Source organism: Bombus huntii, chromosome 9 (assembly GCF_024542735.1).
Source record: "Bombus huntii isolate Logan2020A chromosome 9, iyBomHunt1.1, whole genome shotgun sequence".
Taxonomy (NCBI): domain Eukaryota; kingdom Metazoa; phylum Arthropoda; class Insecta; order Hymenoptera; family Apidae; genus Bombus; species Bombus huntii.
This window is the reverse complement of record NC_066246.1, coordinates 4,231,340-4,245,059: the sequence shown is the minus strand read 5'-3', so window position 1 is coordinate 4,245,059 and position 13,720 is coordinate 4,231,340. Positions and strand designations below refer to the sequence as shown.

At 50.7% G+C, this 13,720-nt stretch overlaps 1 protein-coding gene across 1 annotated transcript in view; it reads left to right on the top strand.

Annotated features, from left to right (window-relative positions):
- The window catches only part of LOC126869576 (cysteine-rich motor neuron 1 protein-like), a 155,626-nt gene that overhangs the window by 67,536 nt on the left and 74,370 nt on the right, over positions 1-13,720 (top strand). The window lies entirely within an intron of this gene.

The window sequence follows — 13,720 nt, the reverse complement described above, 5'->3', positions numbered from 1 at the left end:
TTTTAAGGCCGTTTACTTTCTCGACCGTAAGATGTAAACTCGTAGAACGCGTAGCCTTGGCGGACGCGACCGCGAGCGTACGCGCGAAATTAGGTGAAAGCCGGTTCGCAAGCGAAAAGGTAGAATTTCGTTGGAAAGACGAATACGTGACAACGATCGGCGGATAATTAAATTAGCCGTTAGGCGCGGGGGTACCGACGGTTAGAAATGTCGCGTCGTTTCACGCAACCTTTCGATAGACCGTAGAGGCAGCGTTCGAGAGGCCACGTTCGCCGAAGGATAAATTTAAAACGAACGAAACACGCGCGCTGCTGCTACGTTTCGACTCTCCGAACCGGCACGGCCTATGCTCGAAAAGGTTAAAGATCGATCGTCTCGGCAGATACCGCACCGGCGAGTCCTCGCTTTACGTCCGTCTCTTATCCGAGTAACGCAGTGCCGCCTCGCGTCGTTGTTGCCCGAATACGTCGAATAAAGTCGAAACAACCTTGTGTACACGTAGCCGTATTTAATCGCCAACGAGATATACCCTTCCGCGACATATTCTCTTCTCGTAGGAAGATACACGCCGCGTACAATTGGAATTACCGTCGCGCGTTCCTCCTACCGTAATTACGTCAGTTACAGTGCTTGTTGCAGTCGCTAAGGAAAGTCGGTTCCGCGACGTCGGTGCGGTGACGCGAGATCGCGACGTAAAAGCGTAATCCGTTTTAAAGCGGAACCGCCTGAAACGTTCTGAATGAAAAGTTGCCGGCCGGTTTATCTACCGGTGAAACAAAATCGTCGATAACGTTCGTCGATTCGTTCCTCGTCGGAGGAGTAGCCTTTTTTTTTTTTTTTTTTTTTTTTGCTGGAATTAGTCGACGGAGCGACGAATCTCGGCGATCGTAACCTCGTGTAATTGGTACGGTGTTTGATACGCGCGTCTGTATGCGAGCAACGATTCTTGGCCATCTGTGTGTCCGATTTGATTCGCAGATACGCTCCGCTTAAAACGTACGATTTGTTGGGAAAACGGACGATCGGTTCTCGGAGAGGGCATCGGTTCGGCCGAAACAGAGCGGCACCGTCACGTTCCTACTCTTGCCACCGTTTAACGTTTCGTTGCACCGCGAGATCGATGCTCGTTAGTGGGATCGCGTGAAATCCGTTTAAAGGATATACCGTACAGTAACGATAGGTTTCTCGTTGCCGCTCCTACGATCGATATTATTCGCTGCTTCTCGCCGATCGATCGAAATAGGAGCTTACGCTCACCTCGATGCGATAATCGGCCAGGCGTTGCAGGCGTCTGTTGCGAACATCCTCGTACAGCGTAAAAATATTTTCACGTTCCGCGTCATGCATATTTTTACACGGCGCGTCAGTCACACGCGAGCGGTCGGCTTTCGGCTGCGCGACGTTAAATGCGACCCGGTGAATTACCACGTAAGGAGTATTGGATTCTGCTGCGTTCGGAGCCGAGCCGAGCCGAGCCGAGCGCTTGATAATACCGGCAATGGATCTCGGATTTCGCTTCGGCTCGCGTAACGTTTCGTGCGGAACGCGTCAAGTGGAAACGAAACTGGAATAGCTACATCGAACACGGTCGAGCCTTTAATCCCGTTTTCTACTAATCCTGTTTTTCCTCGCAAATGCTCGCCAGCCACGTTCGCCCTGTTCCGATCGTATTCGACGCGTGCGAGCGTTTAACGCGCCTCTCGCGGGATCGGCATCGAGAAAAACGAACGGAAAGAAGAAAGCGAGTGGAGGAAAAATCCTTGTTTGCGATTGCCCGATGGCTTACAGACGGCTATAACTCATGCACCGGTGAAACTTTTGCCAGTTTAGCGAGCGAGCGAGAGAGAAGAGACCGAGTCGCGTTGTCAGGCCGATCGATTTACGATGAAAATAACGGAATCGGTAGCTTATGGGTCGGCGGAAGGAGCGAAAGGAAAGTGGAAAGAGCGTAAAGGCAGTCGATCGCGAAAGGTCGATCCATGGAACTTTGTCGTCGACATCGGTGAGAAGTGGCGGAAAATCGTGTAAGGAGAAAAGTTGGATCGCCGTCTCCGTCGCTTCCACGGACAATGGATTTTATCGTTGGTTGTAATTCTCGGTCGTATCGGTGTACGCTTCTCGTTTCTCCTTTCCCTCTTTCTCGTCCCCTTGCTCGCAACTTTTCATCGCGACAGCCTGACAAACGCGTTGCCACCAAATTTCCCGTTATCCGAACTGCGAGTTCCGGCGAATTTAAAGAGTCGTTAGCCGAGGTTAAGTGGCGCTCAACGAGACTAAACTAGTTCGATTCGTCGAAGCGTTATCGGGCGAAACGAAAGCAGAATGCGCCTGCCTCTGTACGAGCAGGTTGCCCGGCCTCCGTGTCAGCTGCGATAACTTAATTAGCGGATCGACGCAAATCGGATTAATGCGTCTTGCAGCTGCACGATACCAACAAATCTTGGTTAAACTCGGTATCTTAATGGCTTTAAGATGTCAGAACTGGCGCGGCCTGGTTTGAGGTTTCCTTCGCCAGGCCGTTTGTTGCCGTGTTACGTTTGATACGTCATAAAGGTTCGCGGAACAGCGAGTTTCCTCCTTGTCAGACGCAACGCCACATCGTAGCGCGATACTCCGGATATCCTCGTTTCCTCTCCCGTCGGCAGAGATCATCGAGCTTTCGAGAGTACGGGCCGGTTCGTAGAAAAATTAAGCGGCTTTTCGGTGGAACGCGTTCCACCTTTCAATCGTCGCACGAAGGATCGTCGATCGAAACGCGTCGGCAAACTTAAAATTCCAGCGGCGATTTCCGCTTCATCTTCGTCGACCGAACGATTACGCGAATTCGGGATCGGTCGCGTATGACTCGAATCGATAATCAACCGGTGTTAGGGCGCGGTGGTCGAGCGATTCTCTAAAAAATCGACCCGCGGAAACAACGCACGGCTAAGAGTCGTTTATCGTGCTTCGGACCTCGGTCATGTACCTTTCTTGAAAGCCAGAATTCCGTTCGGTAGTCTCCGAGCTTCGTTCCTATCGCGAACCCAACGATTATTTCTCCACGCGTCGTTCGTCTCGTCGTTCGCTCGTAGCCAGTAGCGAATCGTCAGCCTCTCGACGTTCCACGCCGATCTATTTTTCGTCGAAACGGAACCATCTTCCCGTGGTATCGCGCGGTCGCGTTTGAACGTTCGTCAGCAGGCACGAACCATTAAATCCGACCCGATTGTTAGCGAGCTGCTGCCGTTGCAGCTTGAAAACGTGTACAGTACTCGCCGTCACCGTCGCCGTCTCCCTCGTCACCGGCGTCGTCGTCGTCGTCGTCGTTGTCGCCGATGGCAGAGTCGGACGCGACACTCGTTCGTTCGTTACCGAGGGCCGACCGAAACGCGAAAATCACGTCGTTTTTAATGCCGTTATCGCGTGCCGTTCTATCGTCTCGTATATATCGTTCCGTCGACGAGTAAATGTTGCGGGAAGGAAGAGAGGCAGCGCTTTATGAAAAGTATATGGCACAAGTTGTCCGATCGTAGGTGAATCGCGATCTCTCGAACCGTATTTCAAGCGTACGCGAATGAAAGAGCGGCAGAGAAGAAGCAGAGGACGGCGGAGGTGGCCTGGCGTGCACAGACTCGGTCGAGTCGGAGCGCTGGTTTTATTGCCAACAGTCGCGCGAGATAAAAGACCCGAGAAGAAAATGCGAAAAGTTTCGCGATGTCGGATACGCTGATGCTTCTTCGGAAAGACCAGCCGCCGTTATAACTGCGGCGAAGAGCTTGCGCGTGTATCTACGCGAAACGGCGATACTTTGGGAAGCGGCAGCCAGTTTCGCGATTTATAGTGTCAGCCTTTTAAATAACTCGCGATAGAGCGGGCGATATAAATCACGGCCGGTACGCTCGGTTCTTCTTAATTTTCCAGCAAACTGTTTAACCCGGTTTGCGGAAACGCGGCCAGGCAACGTCGGTCGCCGACGCGCCACGAGGATCCGCAGAATCGAATCGGCATCGTTTTATTTCTCGAAAACGCGTAGACGGAACGCGTTCGATATCTCTGCGTATCGACTGGCTGTCCATTCTGGAGAATCGCGGGAGCGTCGGACGCGACGGTTCGAGACCTCGACGGAGACCTAAACGTCCGTTTAAAACGCATCGAAAGAGATTCGGCGATGGCGGCGCCAGTCACTGGGTCGAACGAAATTTTCCATCGGCGTGTTCGCCGATCGAAACGAAAACGAAACAGCCTGCGACTGGTCGGACACGGTCGACGCGTTCGTCGTGATACGTCGTCTCGTAAAACGCTCGTTGCTGCGATGCGCCACACCAGTGCGGTCGTGGAATGCGAACGTTTCTCGACCGCGCGAATGGCGTCCTCGTAATCGATCGCGTCCGTTTTCTCTCGTTCCTTCGCTCCTTTGCCCCGCGATCGTTTTCCACGAAACCGACTCGTTTATTTTTCGTCGTTTTAATCGATGTTTATTCGGCCGGCCAGATAGGATCACGTATCGAGGACACGACGCGGGTTATCGATGTAAACTCGTTCTTGTATTTCGTTTATTAATTACGTCATGGTTGAACGACGGCGTCCGGTCTCTCATCGAGGGACTCGACGAAAGAAAAACCCATGGGTAACACGTTCTTGCTATGGTTAAATAGCGTTTAATCGCACCGGGACCTCCGGTCGTTTATTAAATTTTTTAATCGATGCGGGAGAATAGCGGCCAACGGACTTATGCAATAGCTTGACTACTTTGCATAGAAAGAAGGTTTAACCCGAGTTATTTCTTCTCTTCACCTTTGTCCTTATTGCTCTAGTTGGATATTTTTGAAACGAAGCCGTGCGTCCGATAGTCGTTTATTTGTTTATTTATTTATTTATCTAATCGGCTTTTCCGGTATCGGATACACGAGCTGATATAAAAAAGATCCAGCGCTAAATATAACGACGATTTTTACAATCACGTCCGAGATATTAACGGACGCTTCGAAGGAGGTTACGGGTCCGTGAGAAACGATTTCGCTAGCGTAGTTCGCAGTCGAGGAAAGTCTATCGATACGATCGAAGTGAGCCAAGTGAATGCGGTTCCTGTGTCGTGCGAAAAACTCGCTGCCATCCTTTTTCGATGGAACGATGGTAGGAGGATGTAATTGGAAAGGTAATCGTTGGCTGTTAGCGGTTTGTCCGGCGGTGCGTTACTCGCGGAATCAGCGAAATCGAGTACCGTTTGCAACGCGATATTTGTCTTTTCCGCCACGAACACGCGTTATTCGCTAATGAGACACCGATGCGACGATAGCCGTGTTCTGGCCTACGTTCGCCCCGTCAATTAGGGTAACACGCGGCCTACACGCTTGATTTATAGCGGATAATGGACGAAAAGAGCGTGGAACGCGGATCGTCGAGGGCAAATAAACCACAACCTCGACACCTGATTCTCCTATAGACATGGTTCTGTCAGCCGCCACCCGACTATTCATCATCCTTAACATAACCGGCCGCTCGCAAATCGATCACGTTTACTTGAAACGACGCGACGTCTCGAGCGACGTACCCAAGTATGCACTTACTTGGCTATTGGAAATCGAACGTCGAATACGATCAAAGATGTTACCGAAAGGGAATTCGGTCGAGAAGTTGCGAATCGGTTGTTGGAAACTTTTGCATCGATCGACCGGCGCGAAGCAAACACGAGCAAACTGGCGTCGGTTCGCGATTCGACGAAGGCACGTTTTTAGTCGCGGTCAATTTCAATTTCTCCGTCGCCGCGTCTTTTTCTCTCTTTCTCGTTTTTCGTGGAAACAGTCGGCTTCGAAAGGTTCGACGAGGAGAAAAGTTTTGCCCTGCGCGCCGATAGATCGCAACGTAAAAAGAGGACTTCCTACTTGTAGGCTACAAGTAGGAAGAAAGTTAACGATCGAACAGGCAACGAGCGTCGATGGGGCATCCAGTTTTCCTTAGTTTCTCATCTGCTCCAACTCGATCCTCTTCCACGATAGCCGGACTATCGTTTTCCTTCGGTTCTCGAACGTCCGGCAACGTGGTCGAACCGATGGTCGTCGTTCGATAAGTAGGCTAATTTGCTGCGAATTTGTAGCCGCGCGACAAAGAAGAAAGCAGCGATCCGAAGCACTCGGTCGATCGGATCGGTACACGAGGGTCGAACCTTGAGATAGAAGAGGGACAACGGCTAAAAAATATTCCGGAAAAGCGGCAGCTAATCGCGAAGCTATCGGCACGATCCATCGCGGTCACGAGTTCCGGGTGTAGGAGAGGATAGAAGGGAGAAGAAATAAAAGCTGGATCGCGAGTTGGCTTAACGAGGTAGAAGAACGATAGGCGGGGTCTGGTTGGCATCCTTCTTGTCACACCAAGTGCTTTACCGTCTCCTTTTCGTTCGAGAGGATACGCTTGGGAATGGAGATATCATCTCTCGACGAACGATAGTCAACGGAACCCAACCGGTAAATTCAAGTGCAACGAACTGCCTTGTTTGATTCGAAAGTCGCGATAAAACGGTTCTCTCTCTCTCTCTCTCTCTCTCTCTCTCTCCCCCCTTATCCTAGTCGTTGTGTTTTTCGTTCCTCGCGTTTCGCATTTCGCTGTAGAAATATCGCGACAATTACGTGTACGAAGACAGAGTTAACCCGCTCGGTGATTCGTACGCGAGAATCGATCGCTTTTGGAAGCTCATAACGCGTGAATCGCGTCGATTCGACAGCATTGTAAATACTCGATGAAAGACTACTTGGTCGAGCATCGAGAGCAATACCGCGACTAAATAACGTCGGTGTAGAGGGGACGAGTTTTTCGACAGCACGCGTTCCTCCGCTTATCGTTGCGTCGGTTTTCGAACGTTTGCAGTTTGGTCGAGTTCTCGTCGACGTAGAACGGCGAACGTTCGAAAAAAGAAGAGAAAAAAGCGCTGTAAATAAAGAACGCGTCTCGGCGTTCTTTCGAGTCGCGCTGATAGCGACACGCGCGAGTCGTAGCAGTTTTATTTTCGAGTGGCGGGAAATTCGGAAAATACGCCGCAACGGAAAAGAAGAAAATATCAGAGTTGTCAGCCAGGAGCGATACGCTGGATTTTTCTCCACGTGTTCGAACAAATGAAACGTGGCCGGCTCGTTGGTCGTTTTTCATCTTGTTTTTTTCGGTCGCGTCAGGAATTTATTCGATCGCGCTTTTTCATCCAGTTTCGCGACGCATCGCGCGCCCAAACGACGTTACACTGTAGCCTAGAAACGTCCGATCGACGGCGTCCGATCGTGCGACATAAATTTGAAAGTTGGTGGGGTAGAGTGACGCGTAACCGTATTAATAACGGGTGAAAATGTAGTTTTCGTCCGGCTGCGCGTGGGGTGACGGGGCAGAGAGGTGACACGACTCGCGCATACATTAATTCGATAAAGCGCGATGTAACGCAATCGTTGCTCGGTAATTGCGGTCAAATCGGACCAAACGTTCGTCGCGCTTCACCGAGGGTCGCGTTTTCGCGCCGCGATCTACAGAATACGCCGTTCGACGATTTCGCATCGATCGTTGGACACGCGAATCGAGTCGGATTAATCGGTGACGATTTACAAATGCGACGTATCGCGCGCCGTCCGCGACGCGTTCGACTTTCCTGCCGCCAACGAAACTGGATTTCGTCGATAAGAGCGGTTTTTCCTGTCGACGCTTTCGCGCTAGTCGCACCGTAGAAACTACAGAGTGGCAGATACGCGATACCGATACCTTCGGACAGCAGTGGTTGGAATGCGTTGCACCAGCAACTCGGATCCGTCTCCGATAACTTGGATTCTCGCGTTACTGCTTCGTAGAGAAGCCGCTCGCGAATCGTTGCTTCGCTTATCGAGTAGCTTCGGATTAAACGACCGACCGAACGAAAATATTTTCGCGGTGACGCGCAGTCGGAAGTTGGCGTATTAAAACGAACGTTGTATTACTCGCTGGTTACTCGGCTGTTTCTCGCGCGACGATTCTTCCGACAGCGAAACTCTCGAACGTTTAGAAAGCTCCGGTCGAGAGCTAAAGGACGAGGGGAAATGGATCTTTCCTCTGGAAGAATCCTCATCGCGTTGCGCTTCCTGGTAATCGATTTAACCTTTGCGCTCGAGGCCTTTTCGCTGGGTCCTGCCTCCCAACTCGAGACGATTTGCCGCTTGTTCGGTGTACTCCTTGCAAGCTTAAAATGATCTCATATACAAATTAACGTAAGAAACTATCATATTTTAATACTTTTCGCACGTTTGTATCTCGAATCTCTGTACCGTCGAGTACCATGCGTACAAATGGAACTTGGTCGTTTAACGATGAAAGATCAAACCTATCTCCGCTTGAGCTGATTTCGCTACCACAATCCATGCTCATAGGGTTCATAAAATTTGAAGATATCGCTATCGCCGCGACTGCCAAGCTTGGACTGACGCTGATGACGCAGCTCGATTCGTGATCACGGACCGACTTGAAATAAGAAAATCTTATGGCCACACTAAGCGTATCGTTCTACGCTTCGAACGATTGCACGTAGAAAGCTTAGGAAGCGATTCGCGAGGAAGTTGTATCGGCGTGGAAGCTTCGAGTTCCACAGAAATCAAACCTAAATAGACGTCGTCACCGCGTCGAAGCAAACGCGACGACCGAGAGAGTCACCTCTCCGCTGCAAATAGTTAGATACGTATATTTCTTTTTATTATTATTTAATTTGCACTTTACATTTTATCCACCTGGGCATTCGGTAAATGGGTAAATGCATATATGCATTAAAAAAAAAAAGAACAAGTTTGGACGTACAGAGGCGGAGATATTTAGCTCGCGGCTTTTGATAGTTGGGTCGCCTTTGCGGTGACCAACGCGGCGACCGGTGCTCGCCCGTTCTCGTCGTTATCGAGATCAATTACGAAGTTGGCCGTAACGCGCACACGGAACGTTAACGGTGCAATCGTTGGTCGATGGCCCGTTCACAGTGGCGGGCGTGCTCGCGGCCCGAGAAATAATCGCGTCGTAACGGCACCGGTTTGCCTGTCAGCGCACACCGACAAAAGTATATCGCGAATACGATTTATCGGACGTGAACGAGATAAGGCTCGAGAGAAGTCTGCATTGTCCGTGGCGAGGCGTCACGAGGCTATTGATTTTCGGTCGATTCAACGGGACGGATTATCGCCTGGCCTGGATAGCACGCCAGAGTATCGCGATACCAGCAACTCGCGCTCGATTTTTTCACCTCACCCTCTGCTTCTTTGGCGCCCGTGCGCGTGTTCCTTTCGTTCGATTTGAAAATTATATTTCTTTTTCCTTTACGATCGATCCACGACGAACGCGGTTGGGTACATCTCGATGTATCGAGTCGTTCGCAAGAAAATAGAAGTTGGAACACCCGCGGCGGCCACCTGGCCTTGCTCACCCTCGACTAGCGAACAGAGGAAGCTTCGAGAGATCGAAAGGTGCCATAACGCGAGTATTCGTCCACGCGGTGTGTGGGCCAGTCGGCCCCGACGTCCAGCGACCGCGAACGTGCTCCGTCGTTTTTCGCGCTATCGTCAACGTGGACGTCAAAGCAGGCGAGTTTGGCAGGTCAAAGTATACGGAATATACCGCGAACGCGACTGCCTCGAACTCGTTCGATCAGTTTTTTTACACGTTTTTCTTCCAAACGAGAAAATTTCAAAGAGATTTCCCTCGAATATTCGCAGTATCATGCCGTGCTTTTACGCGCACGAAAGTCGATCAAAAATTTGGGGGACCATCCACTTTGGTATTTGGAAATTTTGGATCGAACGTTCTATACGTTGCACGACTAACCTTACCTGGCCCGCCAGAATGTCCGGTCTGAGAGTCTAATTTGAAATTGTTTTTTCGTTCGTCTAACTTAACGTAAATTCTTAGACAAAAGGGAAAAAAAATGGAGAAATTGATTAATCGGACGATTACATAAAGTTAGACGCAAGATTAGTGTCGGGACTTAAGACTTTCTGCCACCAGAGGCCACCAAGCGAATCTCCGATCGCTTTTCCAATATCACCGCGTGCAAGAAGTAGCGTTTCCACGCGTTCGTCTCTAATTACACCAGCTATACGGACGTCTAATTAGCCGCACGTCTCGATACATCGATATTTCAAATAAATTTCGATAAAATTATATCAACCGTAAAATGTCTTTGATTATCCTGCTACTCGTATCGGCCGGTTCTACTGGGTAGGCAACTAAGTGATTGCGGATTTTGTCGATACCACTTAATGACAAAATCCGCAATCACTTAGTTGCCAAGCCAATACTTCAAAGCATCGAACGAACGATAGAGATTGAATTTTGTTGGAAAATTTGGAATATTCGCATAGGCAATCGTCACGATGGAGTTGATGGGTGTGAACGTGGCGACGAAACACGAACGAATCGGACTCGTGGAGATCGACGATGACAGGTCACGCGCGCGCGTTTCGAATCGAAATGAACGCTCGGTCGTCGTCGGTCGTTGCTCGTCGACCGTCGACCAGCGACCACACGGATGGCTCGCGTTCCCATTTTATCTCGTCGAGCAGATTCGTGGTCGGTTCGGCGATCCGTCTTCTCGCGATCGCACGAAGAGAAAGTTTCGAAAGAAGAGAAAGATCGGAGCACGTGGCACTTAGGTGTTTCAGTGGGAGCAGCAGCGAGTCCTCTGTTGCCGCTGCGCATACGTTTCCGCTATCGCTCTTACGTACGACCATCAACTTGACTTTCATGAGTCGCAAGTAGTCTCTCGAGCGTTAACTTTTTCGTCTAAACTTTTCGCGCGAGTTTCCTCGCTCGCTGCCTCTCGTCTTGCACCTTTCCACTTTCTTCAGCGGGTCGCGCGTCGCGCTCGCCTTTGCGCGCGTCCGTCGTCGCACGAGTCTTTCGTCGAATTGCACGCAGCCGGAACTTGGACGGACGACGACGCGCCGGCCAACTTTCGAGCCGCGATCGCCATTTCCCTACGTTCTCCGTCGTCTGTGTAGGCGCGCGATTTATCGTCCAAGGTTTCCGGAGTAGAGAAACAACCGTCTGTGGTCGTAAACGCGCGCAAGTAAATACGTATCCCGGTGCGCGTTATGCATCGCGCTCGAATTCCTCTTCTCCGGTTCGGTTGGCAGCGTTGAAATTCGCAGGTTTCGAACGGTAGCTAGTCTGGGAAATAATTGGAGCTCGGTGCACAGCCGGTTCGGTATTTTCCGAAACGGCTGCTCGTAATTCCATCGTGGGCGGTTCTCCGCCACGGTACAGGGGAAACGATCGTTTTCGTTCGTATTCGGAGCGCGTTTCGCGGCCGCATTAATCTCCACGTTTATCGGCAAGCTTTAAATTCGATTTCGATTTCTCGGCGCCAACGATTCGCCGCGGCAAAAGGGGAAAAACTTTCGCTTTTCGTCGACTAGTTAAGGGCTTCTCCGCGTGGTCGAGTGCGGAAATGGGACGGCCGATCGTTTTCGCGTAAATCCTCGGGGACGAGAACGGGCAGAAACTTTTGCTAAAATTTCGATCGGCGTCTCGTAACCGAACTGTTTTGCGGCTTGTTAGCGTTTTCCTCACGCGCGTCACGTCGCGCGAGCTGCTTCGCAGTTGTCGTAACCCACCGTTCGCCGCGACGTAACCCACGACGTCGCGTTGTCTAATCGCCAAGACGATTCCGTCTTTTTCGATCCGATTCGAAAATCGCCGCGAAGACGCTGCTAGCGAGCTCTCTCTGGGCCATGGGCGACTGGTAACGACGATAACGCGTCTCGGCGTCGAGGAAACGAGCTCGCGAGAGCAGAGGGAACGAAACGATTGCGAGGTGAGTAGTTTGTGGTTATAGCGTTATTGCTCGTGTATGTGTCGCCCCTGGTGTATAGGATTTTGCGAGATTTTTGTCTTCGTTCGGGTTGGCTTCTTCTCGGTTAGGAATCGTGGAGAAAAGATCGGACTACGAGTGCCGGGATTTGAACCGGGTCTGCTGGAACGTTCGTAACCAACGACTCTAACCGCTACTCTGTCGTCGTCCGGTCGATGATAGGGTCTTTGGAGTGCAAGCCACGGGACAGAAACCGTTTTGAGGTTTGCTGTCGAGTGCCGCTGCAGTTGTTTCTCGAGCGTTTCGATCGCGAGAGCGGATTCTTCTCGTCTTTGCCTCGTTGCTACTCGTATTTACCTTACCTTTGTTTCGCGGGCAACAAAATTAAATCGCGCGACTATACTTCTTCTACGAGGGGAGGAAAGAGCGACAGAAGGACGAAAGCTAGCGACAAGGACAAGAATCTCCTTCTCCTTGTCGAGAGACTACCTCGAACGAAGATAATCGCGGGCAAAGTGGCGAGGCGTTTGACGAGGCGATGGAACGGCTCGGCCTCGATGTTTCTGCTCCTCGCGCCTCGCTTTCCGGTGTTCGTCGCGCGACGAGTCGTCGACAAACGTACGAAGGGAGACGCATCGCGTGGCCGTCGCGGAAATGAGCACGTCAAAAAGAGGAAATTAAACACCGAAGACGGATAAACAGCGGGCAAAGATTAATGCTCGATACGTGGTACGCGACGATACTTCCGATCCAATAGCGCGGCTTGTAGCTCGCTTTGCTGTGCGCGCGGGTCACGACTCGTAACAACGTGGAATCGGAGAAACGACTTTGTTCGGATTGGATTTGCGAAGCGTCGCTGCTGAATTCGTGATCGCGTAACTTTGCTCCGCTTCCGAGACAAATTTATTTGTTTATTCGCGAGGAGAACGAATCCTTTGTCGTGCATACGGTACGAGGAAAAAGAGGCGAATAGGCGAAAACACGCGTTATGAAAGTAGAAAATGCGAAAGAAAAAAGCAAACGTAAAGTTTAGACGCGTGTTCTTCCTATATAGGCGAGCGTGTCGAAGAACGTTCGAAGGAATCGAGAGATCGACCGAACAGATCGATCGTCGAACGTACGCCGTCAAAACGGACAGCTATGCGATTTACGCGATTAAAATAGCCGCGTGGGGGACGACGTTGTTCAGGACGCGGTAAATTGAAATTCCTTGGAATTCTAGAAGCAGCGTTTAGAGAGACTAGCTGAACAATGCCAGGACAATGTATAACAGCGTCGAATATCTTACGGGCGACAATCACACCGAACGTCGTCCTTTCACTGCTCGATGTCCAAACACTCGAGAACCGCGACGTTAAACGCGAGCAAAAGGAGACGTACGACAGCAACGATGCTTATCACCGACTCTCGACAATTTACATCGAATACTTTCGATTTCGTAACTATGCTATTTGCGCTAAGGCTACCAGATAAGACGACCGTGTTCGAAAATCGGTCTACTCGGTAGCGGACGGCACGAAATTCCGAGTATGTCGACGCTACGAAAGAATTTTCATACTCTGAACGGATAAGCCCTAGAGACTTGAAATAACGAGACTCGTTTGTTTATTCGTCTATTTATTTATCTACGTAGGCGCATAAACGTACGCGTGTGTTTCGGTGTACGGGAAAAACCCTCTCGAGTAACATCGGCTCGCAGCGTTAACGACGAGTCGCTCGAAAGAGACACACGAGATAATTGCAGCGAAACGCGACCGACAAATTAAACACTCGTATCTGAGCCGGATATTTTTTCCCGAATGCCGCCACAGTGCGCGACGCAGTCGTTCTCTCGTCTAGCAGGTCGTGCGATCGAGTCGTTATCGCGGCGGCGTTTATCGTTTCGCGACGCGAATCGATTACGAAACGCGAAGATCGCGGCCGAGCGGTGGCGAACGAATTTAGAAGGCG